Source organism: Tauraco erythrolophus, chromosome 17 (genome assembly GCF_009769465.1).
Source record: "Tauraco erythrolophus isolate bTauEry1 chromosome 17, bTauEry1.pri, whole genome shotgun sequence".
Taxonomy (NCBI): domain Eukaryota; kingdom Metazoa; phylum Chordata; class Aves; order Musophagiformes; family Musophagidae; genus Tauraco; species Tauraco erythrolophus.
The window spans coordinates 9492405-9509226 of record NC_141481.1 but is presented as its reverse complement, the minus strand read 5'-3'; positions in this window follow the sequence as shown (position 1 = coordinate 9509226).

Below are 16822 nucleotides of genomic sequence, written 5' to 3'. Positions count from 1 at the left end.
CAGCTCCTTTCTTGGAGATGTTTTATTATTTGCTTCTATTACAGAGATGCCTCAGGGACCCAGATGACCCTTGTGCTCAGGGCTGTACATATATACACCACTCCAGCAGACCTTACATATCATTTCATGCCCTTCCTCCTCTTTCTCCACACCCAGCCCCTGCCACTCTGGCTGCCATCATTCTCCCAGGGGTGTAGCAGACATGGGATGGAGGCTCAGGGTCTCCACTCCAGTCCCTTCACCCCAAGGTCCCCAGAGCCCAGCTTGTCACAGCTCTGCCTCCTTCCTCCCCCACAGTTTGGGGCCACACACAGCTCCATACCTGTCCCACTGAGTCTCACCCAGGTCCTCTCTTCCCCACCAGCCTCCTCTGGGCCCAATTTCCTGCTGACCATCACATCTCCATCTCACCACATCCCAGTCCTGTCCTGCCCTGCCATCAGGCTCACCCAGACTCCCCCCAGGCCCTGGGTTTATAACACCCCAAAAATCCAGCAGCCACACCAGATCACACAAAACTGCTCCAGGATGCGCTCCCAGCTCATACCCCACCACTGTCCCTGCAGTAGCTTCCCCTCTCCTCCACCCCAAAGCCTTGCTGATGACTCCACCAGCTGCCTCCCCACACCCCCATCACAGATAGCTCAGAAAGGTACAGCCCACCTGCAGCAAGCCTCCAGCCCCACATCCTCTCCTCTTGAGGATCCTCACTGCCCTGCAGCAGCTCCTTCTTAAGTCCCTCAGTTCCACCAGGCTTCCCAGTGCCCTTTGCTGAGAAACCACATAATCCCAGGCTTTTGCTACACCTGGAGTTAACATCAATTCACAGCCAAGTGCCAGCAGCTGGGGATGCTGCAGGCGTTCCTGTGCCGCTGTGGTTTTCCTCAGCTCGAAATCCCAGCCCCGGAGGAGCCAGCAGAGAAACTCCACCCGGAGCAGCGCTGCTGGGACGCGCCTGGCTGCTGCTTTCTGTGTCCCTCTGGCACACAGGGCTTCACAGACATAACCTGCTCGCTCATCCCTGGCATATGCATGGGGAAAATAAGCGTCGGAAAAAACTGTGTAAGGATGGGGTTGAGACTTTACAAACAGGCAGGAGGAGAGCACTGGGCTCTCCACGGCACGGACCGTGTGTCCCGTTCCCGTCGCAGTTTCTCCAGTCTCAGCGTTACACCCAGAGCTTGACTCAGAAGCCTCTGAAGCACTGGCCATGTCCTTCTGTTTGCATGCCATCCTATATTTAGCATATGATGGGAGAACCAAAATAAATAATCCATAGCTCATAATAATAAATCTCGCACCTTGAACAAGCCAAAAGCCTGACATTTCATAGTTAAACTGTCCTGGTGAGAGGTTAGATCCTGTGTTTTCTGATCATCAAACAGGAAAGCATTAGCCAGACAGGGAGAACAAGCTCTTATCTAGACCTGATTTCTCTCCCCTCCAGGGGATCCTGTAGGATATTTCAGTTCTCTCTCGCTCGCTGTATGACTCTGCCCTCCCCCAGTTGCTTGAAATCAGCCAAATTCACAATCTAATCTGGCCAGGAGTCAAAGGGGAGAAAAATCAAGTCCTAATGCAGTGACTACTTTGAATGAGGAATTGAAGCCAATCAGAAAGGCATTATTGATCCCTGCTCTGAGCACCTCAGTCAGGGGGGGGAAAGCCGTGGGCAGCCGCAGCGCTGCCCGTCGCATCCAGCCAGGGCTGTCCTGCCAGGCCTGCAGCTTTCCCAGCGCTCGCCCAGCCTGGGAGCTGGTGTGACAGGGGAGCCGGCCCTGTCCGGCACAAATTCCCTGCCTGTACACACAGGCAGCGAGAGCACATACCACTCCTGTGCCGGCACTGGCGAGCACCCACAGTGTGCACTAGCCCATGGCACGCACTAGCCCACGTGCGTGTGAGAGCGTGACCCATGTGTCACCTACCACGGTGTGTTTGCAGGCAAACACTTCTAGCGTGGATCGCTTTGGAGCGGACCCATCAGCGGGAGCAAGGCTGCTACAGCAAACGGCGTGTGTGTGCACAGCGAGGGCTGCACACCTTAGTGCGGGGCAGCTCTGCGTGAGAGCCAAAGCAGAGGCTGCAGGACTGGGAAGGGGGTATGCGTGGGTATGGATGTGTGTACCTGGCCCCCCTGCAGCTACCCCCCTGCGTGACCTGCGAGCACAATCCCTGCAGCAGGCAGGGGAAGGCAGGGGGGTGGCTCACCCCAGGCAGCAGGGCAGGTGCGGCAGAGGATGGGGAGCAGGCGGACGGGGCTGGGCTCAGCTCTGGGCATCCCTGGGTGAGATCCCGATGCTTTGGCCAGCGTTACCGCTGGCTGTACGCTCCTCTGCCTTATGTAACCGCAGCAGGGACGTAGCGGCGAAAGGGGGACCGAGACCGGGGGCAGAGAAACTCCCCACTGCAACCCCTCCCCAAAGCAAAGGGGGCCGGAGCAAGAGCTGTCTGACCCGGTAGGGTAAATCTACACGCCTGGCCGAGGCAGCTGCCACCGGGTGGGCTGGGCCCGGCTCGGGGCTGCCCCAGTATGGGGCAGGTCCGGCCGCCGGTGCCGGTCCCCACCGGGGACCTGCCGCCCGCCTCAGCAGGGCCAGGGCACGGCTTCCGCCGCGGCGTGCAGCGCCGAGCACAGTCCGGCCGGGCCAAGCCGGCTGCACCCCTGCCCAGAGGGGGCTGCCCCGGGGAAGGGGCTCTGCCTGGCGCCCCAGACCCCCCCCCCCCCCCCCGCCCCGAAGTCGGGCGGCAGTACCGGGGAGGAGAGGGTAGTCCCGGGAAGTTTGGGAATCCCACATTCTGCAGTGAAACATCCCCCCTAAAAAAAGCCCCAAAACCACACGGGGTCCCGGCGGCTCCTGTCCGTTTCCGCCCCCCCCCCCCCCGGGCTGTGCCCCTCAACCGGGCACCGCTGGGCCGTAAGACCGGCACCTCCTTACCTGCCGGCGTCACGTCTGCTGCTGCCTGCCCTGCTCCGGCTCTTCTTCTTCTTCCTCCTCCTCTCCTCCTCCTCCTCCTCCTCTCTCCCTCTCCCTGCTGCTTGGGGCTCTTTATGGAGATTCATTCATTCATGCCTTCCCATCGGTCCCTCAGCGTTTCCCTGCCTCCCGGAGGCAGAGCGTGTGACGCCTCGCCCCTTTCCAGCCACTTTCTGCTGTCACAGAGCGGCGCAGCCCCAGCCCGGAGGGGCGGCCGGGCTGGGACACGCGTGGGCAGCGACGGGCCGTGGGAGCGTCCTCCCGGGGGGGGGGAGAGTGGGGGAATGGGGGGTGGGCGGGCGTGAGCACAGCACCGACCCGCCCTAGGAGGGTACAGGCGGCCTCCGGTGCCCATCACCGGGGCGTCTGGTCGCCCTCAGGGCTTTCCGCACTGCCCTCCGCCCGCCCCATCCCACGCCACGCCGCTGCCCATCGCCGCTCGCTCCCAGCCGGCCCTTCCCCGGCTGCCACCGAGCAGCGGCTGCCGCGGAGAGGGCGCGGGTGGGCCCGCACCCCTCGGCCGGCCCCCGGGCAACCCTCTCCCCTTCTTTCCCTCTCTCCTTCGCCGCTCCCCTCCACAGCCCAGCCTGCCCTTCCTCCCTCTCCCCCTCTGCCTCCGCACCCGCGGAAGAACCGCATCCCGCGCAGCGCAGCGCTGCCCGATCCACGCGGCTTGTAAAAGCGCTGACTCAAGCCCGGAGAGGAGCGGCTGAGCTCGGCGTGGGGAGCCAGGGCTCCCCGGCCAGCCAGACACTGGCCCCCGCGGCCGGTTCCCCCCCACCGCGTCCTGGGGGATGACTCCCCCATCCCGCGAGCCGCTCGCTCCTCCGGGTCACTGGGCAAAGTTCATCCTTGCCCCAGCCTTCCCCAGTACGGGGGTCCCTCCGCTGCCCAGCGCTGCCTGCCCTCCCGCTGCACTTCGGATGGGCTGGGGACACGCTCCTGGCCCGCCCCCCGACAGCACCCCGCTGCCCGCGGCTGCCCGCGCACTCCGCCAGGCCGGGGCAAAACCGCAAAACCGGCGGGTCGGGGGGGCTGGGGGGGGGGGGGGCGAGCCCTGCAAGGTGCCAGGTAGCACGGCGGGAGGTGCCGAGAGGGGTGCTAAACTTCAGGGGGATTGCCTCCTCTATGCACAGGCACGGAGTTATTACCAGCCAGGCAGGGCGGAAAAATCCGCTTCTTCCCTTAAAGACACCGTCGGGAATTTGAAGAGCAGCTTCTCGGTTTGGGCGCTGCCGGAGCCTTCGGAGCGACAAACCGTTAATTCGGGGTGAAACCCCTTAAAAATGCTCCCCGAAGGCCCCCCCCGCCCGCCTCCCGATAAGCCGTGCCGTTTCCACAGGCGGTGCCACCCCTTTTGCAACGTTCTTGCCATCAATTTCGATTAACGATCGCTTTATTCATCGCTGCAAACTTCTAAATATTTAATGCCGTGCAAACCGGCACCGAAGCGCACGGAGCTGACGGGAGGAGGCAAGTCCCCGGTGGGGAAAGCGTGAGCAGCTGCCTCCGGCTGAGCCCCGCGGTCCCGCTGCCTCTGCCCCCGGGGGAACCTGCTGATATCGGTTCCCCCCCTTCCCCTCCCTCCGCTGGGCTTTCCCGGGGCTGCAAATCACAGCCTGGACGTGGGCAGCATCGCGGTTGTCCCCGTGCTGCCCGGCCCAGGGAGGGAAGGGATGAGCGGGGATGCAGAGGTTTCTGGCCGGGAAAAGCTGGAGGAGGAGAGGAAGATGAGGCGGGGAGACACCCCGACGGACCGGCATGTCCCCAACACCGGGACGCAGCTGCCGGCCGGGTCCCGCCGCGCACGGGTGAAGCAACCCCGCTCCACATCGAGCGGGACGGAGGCTGGGGACCGCCGGGGTTTTGGGCTGGTTGGAGGAGTCCTGTCCGGGGTGGGAGGGAAGGTGGGGGTGTGCTCCCCACCGCCCTGGCATCCCCGGGTACAAGGGCACCGCCTCGCCGGCAATGTCAGACGGGACCCGGGCGGGGGACCCTGGCACAGAGACCCCCACAATAAAGGAGGGGAGCATCCCAGCCCGAGGCCGAAGAGCCCCGCGGACCCCCAGCCCCGGCCGGACTTCATTAAAATACAATCAAGAAAATTCTTTGGCAACTCCGGCCGCGCGTTAACACCGGCTCCGCCGACTGGCGACTGCTCCGGTCCTCCGGGCTCAGCCTGAATTTTGGAACTGAGACGGAACTTTATAGCAACATCTGTCATTATAATTAAAACTGCAACACACCCACCGGGCAGGAACACGCTACCGTCTGTCCCCCCCACCTTTTTTTTTTTTTTTTAAAAAAAAAAGCAAGCGAAAACGGCTCAAACTCACAAACAGGCACCTGCCCCCCGCCTGTCCGAGCCTTCGGTGCGACGGCAGCCGTCCACCCCCGCGGCCCGCACCGGGCGAGGATGAGGGGCCGGCGCCGTCCAGGGGACCGGCTCCCGGTAGGATGCGGTGTCACCCGCCCCGGAGCACAGGCACACCAACACCCCCCCAGCCACTGCCGCCCTCCTCCACTAATTTTCTTTAATTAAAGCTCTATGTGCAGCATGTTTCGCGAGGACAGAAATAGCCGCTGAAGGAGCGCATGTGGGGAGGCAGGTCCAAACTGCCGGCGTGGGAATGCAGAATGGATTGGGGGGGGCAGGGGGAGCAGAGCCGGGAGGGGCTCTACCACAGCCCCCATCTCAAGGCCCGGGGCCGCTGGGGTTTTTTTTGGGGGGTGGGTGAAAGTCCTCCCCCCTTCCGAGTGCTCTGTGCGGCGCGGGGGTTGCGGGGGGAAGCCCCCTGCCCCCGGGGGGACACTGGTGTCCGCGACGCCCGCTTTTCCCGCGGAGCACAAGAGCTTCCCGCAGGCAACAGTTGCAGCGGCGGCAGCAGGGGCTCCCCCAGCGCTGCTCCGGCTCGGGCGCACCCCGCAGGCGGTGGAGAGACCCCGAAATGGGGATCCCTCATGGGAAGTGGGGGGGGGGGAACGGGCAGCCGGCGGGGCTCCCTCAGCTCCGCGCCCCCAACCCGGCCGGGGGGAGCCGCTCAGGGCCCGAACCCTCCCTGCACCTGGAGGGACAGGGGAGCAGGAGCGGCTCCAGCCGAGCCTGGGGACCCCCCGCCCGCGGAGGGGAGGGCGCCCCGCTTCCCCCCACCCCCGCAGCCTGCCCCGCGATCCTCCCCCCCTCGCCAAAGTCCCAGCCTGGGTTGCAGCCGCGAAAAGTTTGGCGACACGGAGCGGCCAGCGGGGGCTGCGCGGGGCTCACCGGGCACCCGGGGCTCTCCGGGCAGCGCCGGGCGCCGCCGCGGCGGGGAGACACCGGGCGGGGCCGCGGCGGCCGGAGCGAGCTGGCACCGGGCACGGGGCCGGTGCGGGGCAGGGGCGGGGGGCTCAGCCCGGGATCGGGGCCGGGGGGGCGGGAGGCGGGCAGGCTGCGGCGGGGGCTGCGGGCGCACCTACCTGCTTCGGCGGCGGCTCCTGGAGCTCGGCGGCGCGCCCAGCCCCGAGGCGCGGTGACGGGCGGCGGGCGCACCCGCGGCTGCGGCTCCCCGCGCCCTTCCAGGCGGGCGGGCCGGGGGCAGGAGGCGGGCAGGGAAACGCAGCCGGAGCCGAGCAAATCCCAGCGCTGGAGCCGGCCTCCGAGAAGAGAAGGGCTGCAGCTCCTCACTGCGTCAGGCGGAGAGCCCTGCCCGTGCAGGCGGCGCCGGGCAGCGCTGCCAGGCCCGGGGGGCTCCCATCGGCACGGCTCGGTTCGGCTCGGCGCGGCTCGGATGGGATGGGCACGGCTTGGCGCGGCGGGGCGGTGCGGGCCGGGTCGAGGTGTGCGGCTCGGCTCGGCCTAGCACGGTCCGGTTCGGCTCGGTACGGCTCGGCTCGGCACGACCCGGTTCTGTTCGGTTGACCCTGGCTCGCCTGGGCTCGGCGCGACCCGGCTGGGTCCGGCCGCGCTGTCACGGCACGGAGCGATAAGCGGCTTGGCCGGGAGAGCCGGGCTGGCACCGGGGGAGCGGCGGGGGGGCGGCGGCGGCGTGTGTGTGTGTGTGAGAGACACTGTGTGTGTGACACTGTGCGTGTGTGTGACACTGTGTGTGTGAGACACTGTGTGTGGCACTGTGTGTGTGACACTGTGCGTGTGTGACACTGTGTGTGTGTGTGTGACACTGTGTGTGGCACTGTGTGTGTGTGGCACTGTGTGTGTGTGACACTGTGTGTGTGGCACCGTGTGTGTGACACTGTGCATGTGTGTGACACTGTGTGTGGCACTGTGTGTGTGGCACTGAGTGTGCGACATGGACACTGTGTGTGTGACACCTTGTGAGAGCGGGGGGGTGTGAGTGTGCTGGGATTTGCGAAGGTGTGAGCGTGCACGTCAGGGATACCTGCCTCCGTGTGAGTGTGTGACACTGTGCTTGTGTGTGTGTGACACTGTGCTTGGGGGGGGGAGGAACACACTCAGGGCGAGTGCAGAGATGAGTGTGTTGGGGCGTGTGTGTCTGTATTGTCTGTGCGGGGGGGTGACAGGCCATGGGGGGGTTGCAGGACCTGGGTGTCTCTGTATTTATGCACATGTGTCTGCATCTCTGTGAGCCCGTGTGTCCCCATGCGTGTATCACAGCCCCCCCACACACACCAAACCTGTGGGTCAGGCTGAGCCCAGCTGGGCAGTGCCAGGAGACACTGAGAGCACAGGGGATGGGCTCAGCCGACTGGGAGAGCCAAGACAGCACTGGGGCTGGGCTAAGACCCTTGCCTGCAGCCCCCCAGCATCCCCAGACCCTGTGCTCAGCCCTTCCCTGGCATTCTCCTGCCCCAGACCACCCCTTGCCTGACCCAGAGACTGGCATCCTGCCTCCCCGGGTTGGTTTTTTTTATGCTGTTTTAGCAACACAACTTTAGGGTCAATAAAGTGTGACTGGCACTGAGCCGGCCCTTGGAATAAAAGTGCTCTTCCCTCTCCTCAGGCACTGTCATTTGAGGTATGGACCGGCCAGTGCATTTCTTGTGATGGCCCAAGGTGTCCCAAACCATCTCCCAAAACATCTCTGAGGCTGCAAGACCCTTTTGCAGCCCTGCAAGGATGTAGCAGGGGAGACAGAGAAGATGGGGTGCAGGAGAGAAAATTCACTCATTGCAATTTAATTGCGACACCACCACTACAGCCAAAAAAACCTGAAGCGTGGAGTAATAGAGCTGGGAGGAAGCCTGGGAACAGGCAAGCCATGGCCCCTCTCCAAACGGCAGCTGGCAACCTGGCACAGTGCTCGGCTGCCTTAGACACATAGCCCCGGGGAAGCATCCGCGGAAACACAGGAGACAGCCCTGCCTGATGGGGAGGACAGGGCAGGGAGAAGGGCTCCAGCATCCTCTGCTCCACAGCCCTGATCTGGCCCCTGCCCTGCTGGGGAGGCTGTGGGGCTCGATCTCTGTATGAGCTGGTTGCTCTGGAGTTGTTCTCATCCCTTTCCCCTTCTCCTTCCCCTTCCCCACCACCACCTGGGCTCATGCCCTTGAAGCATGGGAGACCCCTCCCTCCCTGGAGCAGAGACATCCCATTTCTCCCATGTCCCATGGGATGCCCTGAAGTTAAGGAGTTCCTGTTGAAATTGTGTTGGACTAATAAACGCACAGGCAGTGACATGAAACAGGCAGGAGGCCACCAGGCAGGAGGCCACCATGAAGGGTGGCTCCAGGGTCAAATGTCTTCCTGGGGAGGCTGGAAATAAGAGGTCCCATCCCTCCTCTGCCTTTGCTGGAGAAGGCTCTTGAGCGCAGGGCTTGTCAACAAGCAGTCACATCTCCCTGGGCAGGGAAAGGACACTGCCAGGTGTCTCCCAGTGCCAGGAGAAGAATGTCCCAGGGTGCCAGGAGTAGGGTGTCCTGAGGTGCAGGGCATAGTCCTCTCCTCAGTGCCACACAGCCCCTGGGGCAGCCAGGAATGCTGCACATTTGTGCCAGCCCTGGAGACAACTCTGGCCCCTGGGAGCTGGAAAAAGACTCATCTGGAGGGAACAGGGATGCCACCAGCACTGTGCTCCATTGCAGGTCTCCATCCATGGAGATCAGCTGCGAGGAGAGGGAAAATTTGCAAATTTGCTGCCCACTGACATGCAGCACCCAGCTCCCCAGGGCTGCTTTGGGAGCGGCAGCCCCTCTCCAACCCTCCAGCCTCACCCATGGATCATGGACCGCCTTTAAAGCAGCATCATTCCTACCAGCTGCCAGGCCATCGGGTGGATGGAAATACTTGGTGTAATCAAACAACTTCACAAACCAAGATAAATTAATAAAAGAAGCAAGTACTTCTGAGTGAGCTGTTCCAGTTTGTCTGGGAGGAAGTGATGCCAGCCCAGCCTCTGGCCCTATATTTAGTAAAAATCTAAACCAGACATTGATAATATTATTAAAGACAGGAAGGAGTAAAAGAAAACGTAGCCTTGTTGGGATGACTGATCTATTTACGCAAGACATTGGGAGGAGTGCTGTGAGAAAGGTGTCTCGAGTCAGGAGAGCCTCTGTGGGCCCTTCCCCTCGTCCAGCAGAAGACGACGTCTGACACAGCAGGTTCAAGCAGTCTAACCCCGTCGAACAAGCGGTATGGGAGGGAGAGGTGGTTAATAAAACATCAGCTGCTTCTTGCAGCGATGTGGAGGTCTGGGAACGAGAGCTCTTCTGCTGCCTTTTGTAGCATCACCTGGAAGGGAAATGCTGGCCAAGACACAGCACGTTGGCTGGGCAGCGCTGCGTTTGTCCGTGCAGGACAGCGACGTGCTAACTTAGACAAGGACATCAATGGCTCTGAAATGCGATGTGACCTTGGGCGAGTGATGTCCCTCCCAGCCTTGCTCAGGGCAGGGACAGGTCAGGTCCCCCATGCCGTGCTCACAGCAGCAGGGCTTGACTCTGGATTCTCTTTGTGTCACAGTGATGGTGCCAGCCTGGTGTCCTCCGAGAGAGGAATGTGCTCACCAAAGTAGAGGAGTCCATGGGGAAAAGTGGCAACGTGACAGCCTTGTGGCTGCCTCTGTGTAGAGCCTGGAGGAGAGTCAAATGTCCCCACCACACCTTCATGGGACCCCATGGGAGGTCTCAGGAGGGAGGTCTGATGTCTTTCGCTCAGTTACACCATTCCTCTTCCCCCAAAAGCAATGACTTCAAGTGTCTTAAAAATCACAAGTGCCTGAACCCCTCCAGTGAGATCCATAACAGTGACAACCCACCGTGCACAGAAGGTGAAAGTCCAATCAGCCTCACTGTACCCGGGCTTCCTGCGAGGGCTCTGCCTGCAGCTTCCCGCTCCTGCCATGGGCACATGCAAAACAGACCACGACAGGGAGCTCTCACCAGCAAAAAAGGAGAATGACCCTTGCGGGAAGGGCATGACTCCCCCCTTCATGTCCCTACAAGCTGGTGGACCTGAGCTTGGAGGGTGAGTAGATCTGCCCCACTACCAAGTCACCACCCAGCAATACGAGGGGATGCTGCTGTGCAGTTCCCAGCGATGCACCAGTGTGGCTGTGGGTGACTCGCCGTCCGAGGGATAATTTTTTGCAGCCTGAGATGCTGCTTAGCTGTTGTTGTCAAATTCTATCTGAAAATCATCAGTCTAATTAGAAAACAAAAAATGACATTTTACAGGCTGTTAGTGCTGTAAGTGGACTAAGGCCTTATGGTATTTAAAGAACGCTTGGAAAACAACTGCGATATTTACATCTGGGAGAGTTACCAGGCTTAGGCAGAAGCTGCATTTCGGAACATTTTTGTTTAACGTACTCAGCCTTGGTGATGACAAACATTACTGCACATCATTACCCTAATTTTTCAGGGTGCTAATACTGCATCCATTGCAAATCATATCTGCTGTAGACTTGGCACCTTGGATGTGTTTTTATAGATTCCCATTTGTTCTAATTTTCTTTTTCATTTTTGTCTTTGGAACTCTGAAGAAGTCAATTTTGTGTCAGGAAAAGGTATCAGGATTGGGAATGGGGGACTTCTGCCAGCCCACAGCCCAGGTGCAGAGTGGGTGTACATCACGAACCCCTCTGCTTAGGGCCTCCTACCTGGAGCCAGTGGAGACGTCCAGCACTGCTTTGATCTCTAGATCTACCTCCTCTTGCTGGGCCTGGCAGCTAAGGTGATGTCCATGAGGATGATGGAGTTGTCATGCAGACATTCAACCACCTCTCAAAGCAGAGACTCTTCCCAATATCATGTGCTGCTGGCATTGACCACCAAAGTTCGAAAATGGGCTTGATTTGGTCCTATTCCTCCTTGTTGATGATGGTCGCTATTTCCCTCCCATGCCTGCATCCCTGTTGAGCACAAAGGATCCTACAGCTGTGACTAGCAAAGGGTGAGTGTCCTTCACAACTCATCCCACTGTTGAGGGTTTCTTTTGGAGCCTCTGGATACTCTGACATTCTATTGTAGTGCAGATTACACAGTGACTTCTACCTGAGGACCTCCAAGCAAGTAAACAGCGTGAATAATTCCCAATGAGTAAGTTCTTTAAGGATTTTTGTCTCTTTTTTTTCTCCTCTCATACACACAGTGTCCATGAAGAGAATGAGAAATTCTCCAGTGCACTTGCTTGGTGTTATTCACAAGTCTCTTTGGTGAATAACTCTTGGCTGGTGGTGTCTGCCCTCAAATCTTTAAGTCGCAATTTGAGTCCTTGCAACAATGACACATTTCAAACCATGCGTCCCAGGGCAAGGTCCAAAATCCACCCTGCCTGCTTAGCCACCTCCAAACACCAGTGGATGGAGAGAAAAGACTTCTCTCTGCCCTTCTTGGCACTGCAGAGACCCAAGCATAGACATTATAAGCCTTGTTTTTATGAGTGGCCATTGATTTGAGAGCTTCATTTAAGACATTAAAGGCATGCCACTGGTACCCAAGGTTTAGTTTCCTTTGGGGTGGTGGGGGACACAAGTCAGCCTGGGTCTGAAGGTCTTCACAGCAAAACCTTTCCTTTGTTGCTGTGCCTTCAGTTCTCCTACACTTCTAGTGTCCATCCGAGGACATTTCCAGTGACCCTTTACTCAAGGAATCTCATCCTGTCATGCAAGAGGGACCTCATCTCTCCCTCAAAAGGCAGAGCTGGTTCAAGGCTTGTTGGTGGCAGTAGCCAAACCGAGCGATGCTATTCCAGGGCTATTGAGATGAAGCTACTTAGCTTTGCCAGAACCATCCCTGAAGCTGGTCCCCAGCAAGAAAGGTTGACACGGACCACACGCCTGCCTCGGAGACATGTAGATGCAGAATGACTTTCTTTTTATTTACAGAGCATCAGATTGCACATTCCCTAAGAGCTCTGATTCATCCCTCCCAAACCCTAGAACAAATACTCCAAAATCAGTCTACAGCATGGGGACAGGCTTTGTTCAGCGCTTTGAAAGAGAGCAGGTAAAGTCATTACCCTCACTTTGCATAGCAAAAATGATATGCATAAAGCTGCATAGAACAACCCTGCAAAGCTCAAAGGAAACAAATGGGCGACTTGCACCATGAATTTCAATGGGACTTTGTGCCGCCAGGATAATAGCCAGCGAGACAGTGAAATATTGCACAGAGAGACGTTGGGCAGTAAAAACAAGTTTGACTTGCTAATGAGGTGGAATATCCCGCAATATCGCACGGGGGGAGATTGCAGAGCAATTGCACGGGGGCACGTGGAGCAGCCTGAGAGATAGCAGAGCACGCTCCAGCACAGGACAGGAATAATTTGGGATGGTGGCCAGGGTGGTGTTTTAAACACAGAGAATTACCCTGCAGGTTCTCACTGGAGCTGCCCCCCTGCCCACGGCATGAAGATCTTTTTATCCAGCTTGTTTTAGAGGCAGCACCTGGTTTGCAGGGAGGTCTCCAGCCAATTTTTCACATGGGTTAGCTCCAGCCCTTGGAGCATCCAAGCTGGAGGCCAGCAGTGGCTGTGGGATGGAGATCTGTAACCAAGTTTCTTATTATTATTCCCAGCAGCTGCCTTCACGCTGGTCCCCCGCTGTCGAACACAGCTCTACCTCAGGTTCCCACTGTGCTGTGGTCCCGAGTGGGACAGACAAGGGAGAGTTTGCAGGAGAGCGGTGGGAAGAGCCTGGTCCCAGGGAGCCCCTGGCCATGGCTGCATCATCCATGGCAGCATCTCAGCCCCATGGGAATGATGCCCCAAAGCATCTGTCTCCTGTGAGTTCCCTGCTCCCCTTGCCAGCCTTGGCAAGATGTCCTGCAGGTCACGGGCTCAGCAAAGTCTCTAAATATCGACCAAGGAGAATCATCCTCCTATTTCACACTTGAAGTAAAGGAAGCTTCCATGTAGCTGGATAACTCACTCGAGGCTGGAGTGGAGTGAATTAGCATTCTTTAAATTAAAGAGCTTTAAACAGCATCTTCTCCCCAAACTGCCACTATATCCATTTCAATAGTTACAGCAAACACTTTGCAAGTAGGCCCAGAGGAAGAGGAAGGAGGAGGGAGAAAGACAAGACAGAGAGGACGGGTGATGCTCCGACACAGCGGGGAGGGGGCCAGGAGATGCCTGTTGGCACCAAGAGCAGCCGCTCTGTTACTGAGGCAAGGACGTTAAAGCAAGCGATTCCCTAAGGCACCCTAAACTTTTATAGATTGCTGATGGTGAGAGCAGTAAATGAAAGGACATCTTTGAGTGAGCACTCATGTATTAACAGTCTCCAAGGTTGTCCCCGTGCAAAATAGAGTGTGTCTTCAAGGCTGTGTAACTCCACAGCGGATACAACAGATGAGGGGTGCTCAGTCAGGAGGGAAACCTCACCTGTATCTTCAAGCTGCATTTTCAAGATGTCCACAAAAAGGAGAAATGGCGCTGCGATAATCTGATTGCCACCATGGAGACTGGGTACTGGTTCCTGTGTGAGGCCACTTGGCTATTTAAGGGTTAATTGTGTTTTGGGCCAAAAGGAGATGGGGAAAAAGGAGAGAAGTTCTGAGATTTGTAGGTGAAGCTAGAGGACAGGATTGGTTAGGTCACAGCTGTGGCCACTTCAACACTTTGGCTCTGAAAAGCAGAAAAAACCTCAGATGAGTGAAAGCAGTGAACAAACTAGAAATTCAGATGAGAATCCAGCTATCAAATACATCACCTCTGGGATTAGTGACACTCACCCCTGGAGGTGTTCAAGGCCAGGTTGGATAAGGCTTTGAGCAACCTGATCTAATGGAAGATATGCCTGCACATGGCAGGGGGGTTGGAACTGGATGATCTTTAAGGTCCCTTCCAACCCAAACCATTCTATGATTCTATGATCTCAACTCCTTCTCTCATTTTAAGGTTTGACCAGAGATCCAGGCAAACACGAGAGTATGTGGGAAGAGATTTGGAAAGAGGTTCAGAACAAGTCACGCGGTGCACCTCCTTTTCCCCACCTTTCCCCCGGGTTCTGCGGGAGCAGAGACCTCTGAGTCCTTCATCTCCTTAATCTGACTCCAGGCAGGCTGAGCTCAGCCTCGAAATACAAAAGGGGGAGCAACTCTCCTCCATCCACCCCAACCCCCAGTGCCAGGACTCCAAAGGCAGCACTGGGGTAATTCCCCCTTTTATTGACACAATGTTCACAAGAGCACGGCACGTACCGGTTAGGTACCCGAGTAAGGAAGGAGCTGCTGGTGAGGCTGCAAAGCTGCAAGCAGATCTCATGACAAGACCTGGCCGTGCAGTGACTACAGCCATCAAAATAGCACATGTCTCCGTTGAGGCTCACAAGTCCCTTGGGAAGGGAAGGACCTGCTATTCGGCGATGCCGTCAGATCCCGGGGGAACATTTTGCTCAGAGAATGAGAGTTCGGAGGATTTCTGCAGCTTCCCCTCCCAATCTCAATTTACCTCGCTGAATTAAAAGCAGTGTGGGCTGGAAACGACGTTAAAAGGAAAAAGGAGACAGAAAAATCATGCCGAGCGTATTGTTCTGGATAAATAAGACACAGGCGTGTTGCGGAAGGTAGCTAAACCCATCCCACAAATGGTCTTCTCCTGCCAGGAAGATGTGACAAAAATAATTACTCGGGCTATACATAATTATTGTGCTGCTTTGAGCAGCCGCCTGCCCTTGGCACAGTTAAGGCAGCCTTCGCCTGGTATTGGTTAGCAACATTAACCATTAGCACGTTCATGTCCTGACTGGCTAAAAGGGGTTGGGATGTAGCAGGCGATGTGGGCAGGCACCCATCTCCATGTCTGCCCACCCCACGGGGGGAGCACCATGCACCTGCTGCAGGAGAAATGCTCCCAGTTGCTATTCCCAGTTGCACCAGTGCCTGGAGATGGATAGGTGGGTGGATGCGTGGATGGATGGAAGGATGGATGGATGGATGGATGGATGGATGGATGGATGGATGGATGGATGGACGGACAGACAGACGGACCCACCCCAGTGCAATCCTGCATCAAGATCTCCACTTAGGAGACGCTGGGTGCAATTAGCAGGGCTGGGTTGGCCCCACAGATGCCAGTGGTGGTTTGTGGTCCTCAGCGGAGGTAGAACCAACACTGGAAAACATAAAATTGGTTTGATGATGAAAAAAGAAAAGGGAAGAGGTAATGAAATCACTTTTTTTTCTCCCCCCAGGTAGAGAAAGCTCCAAATTCCTCCAGATTTTGTCCAGCTGCCAGAAAGGGACCTGTTCCACAGGGCACCTGGGGAAACCTCTGTGGGATAAATTAAATGTTCTTAATTTAATTCTCTCAAGGGGGAAAATAAGAGTTTTACAACCAGCTGTCAAATGCTCTGCAGCTAAAATATCAACAAAATCTGACAGACGCAAGACGGAAAAAGCCTCCGAGGTTTCCTTTTATTGACTGGGAAGTCTCTGTTTCTTATCTTATTATCTTTCAAGCTAAACTGATATGAGCTGAACAACCAGGAAATTGAATAGGATCATTGGCAAAGACCATCCTCTCCCCAAACAGCTGACAGTGATGAATACCTGAGAAGAACCATCACTTTGGCATGGTGGGATCTAACAAAACAGAGCGTTTGATCTCATCCCATATAACCCATTCAGCCAGAGGTGATGGAGATCCAAATGGCCTCCGTTTCCCATAGGTTTATCTGGCAATAATCTAGCGTTTGGGTCACATGGAGCCGGGTCGCAGATTGATAATCACATACTCGAAGATCACAGGCTATGAAAATTATTGCTGCGCTGGCTGGAATAAATTATGCAAAGCAATGTGTTATCTTGAAGCCTGCAACGCGCACGCACACGCGCGCGCGCACACTTCGGTGATCTATCGCTCTCCATGCAGATGTTCTGCTGCAAAGACATTTTAATTAATACATTGAAAATACGTTTCCTGCCTTGTCTGAGCCGGAGATGAGCAGGAAAATGACGCTGAGTGGGGGAAAAGCCCCCACTGCAAACGAAATCATGAAGGGAAAGGCAGTGACTTAAAACCAGTCAGAACTAAGTGGTGTCTGAACCGGGGCCCAGTCGTGCATTGAGCTGCTGATGGTAGGAGAGCAAGCGATGCGGATTGAAGATGCTCTCCTGAAGGCGCAACGGGGCTGTAGCTGTAGCACAACTCCTCAATAGTTACTACCCCTATTCCTCCTGCTGAGGACATCCCCGCACCCACCGTCCATCCCCGGCATCCTGCCACCTCCATGGGCAGCACCAGAAGGTGGTTGAAGAGACCTTCAAACGGTTGGGAGAGGAGATGGGAGCCAGGTCAGCAAGGCATAGACCAAATAGCAATGCTAATTCAAGTTTGCATTCTGATGGTTTGGGACAAAATCCTGTGGAGGAAGGAGGGCAGAGGGAGGTGGGGAACTGTGGGAGGAGGGAGGACGAGCTGGACAGCAGGAGCATCCCCA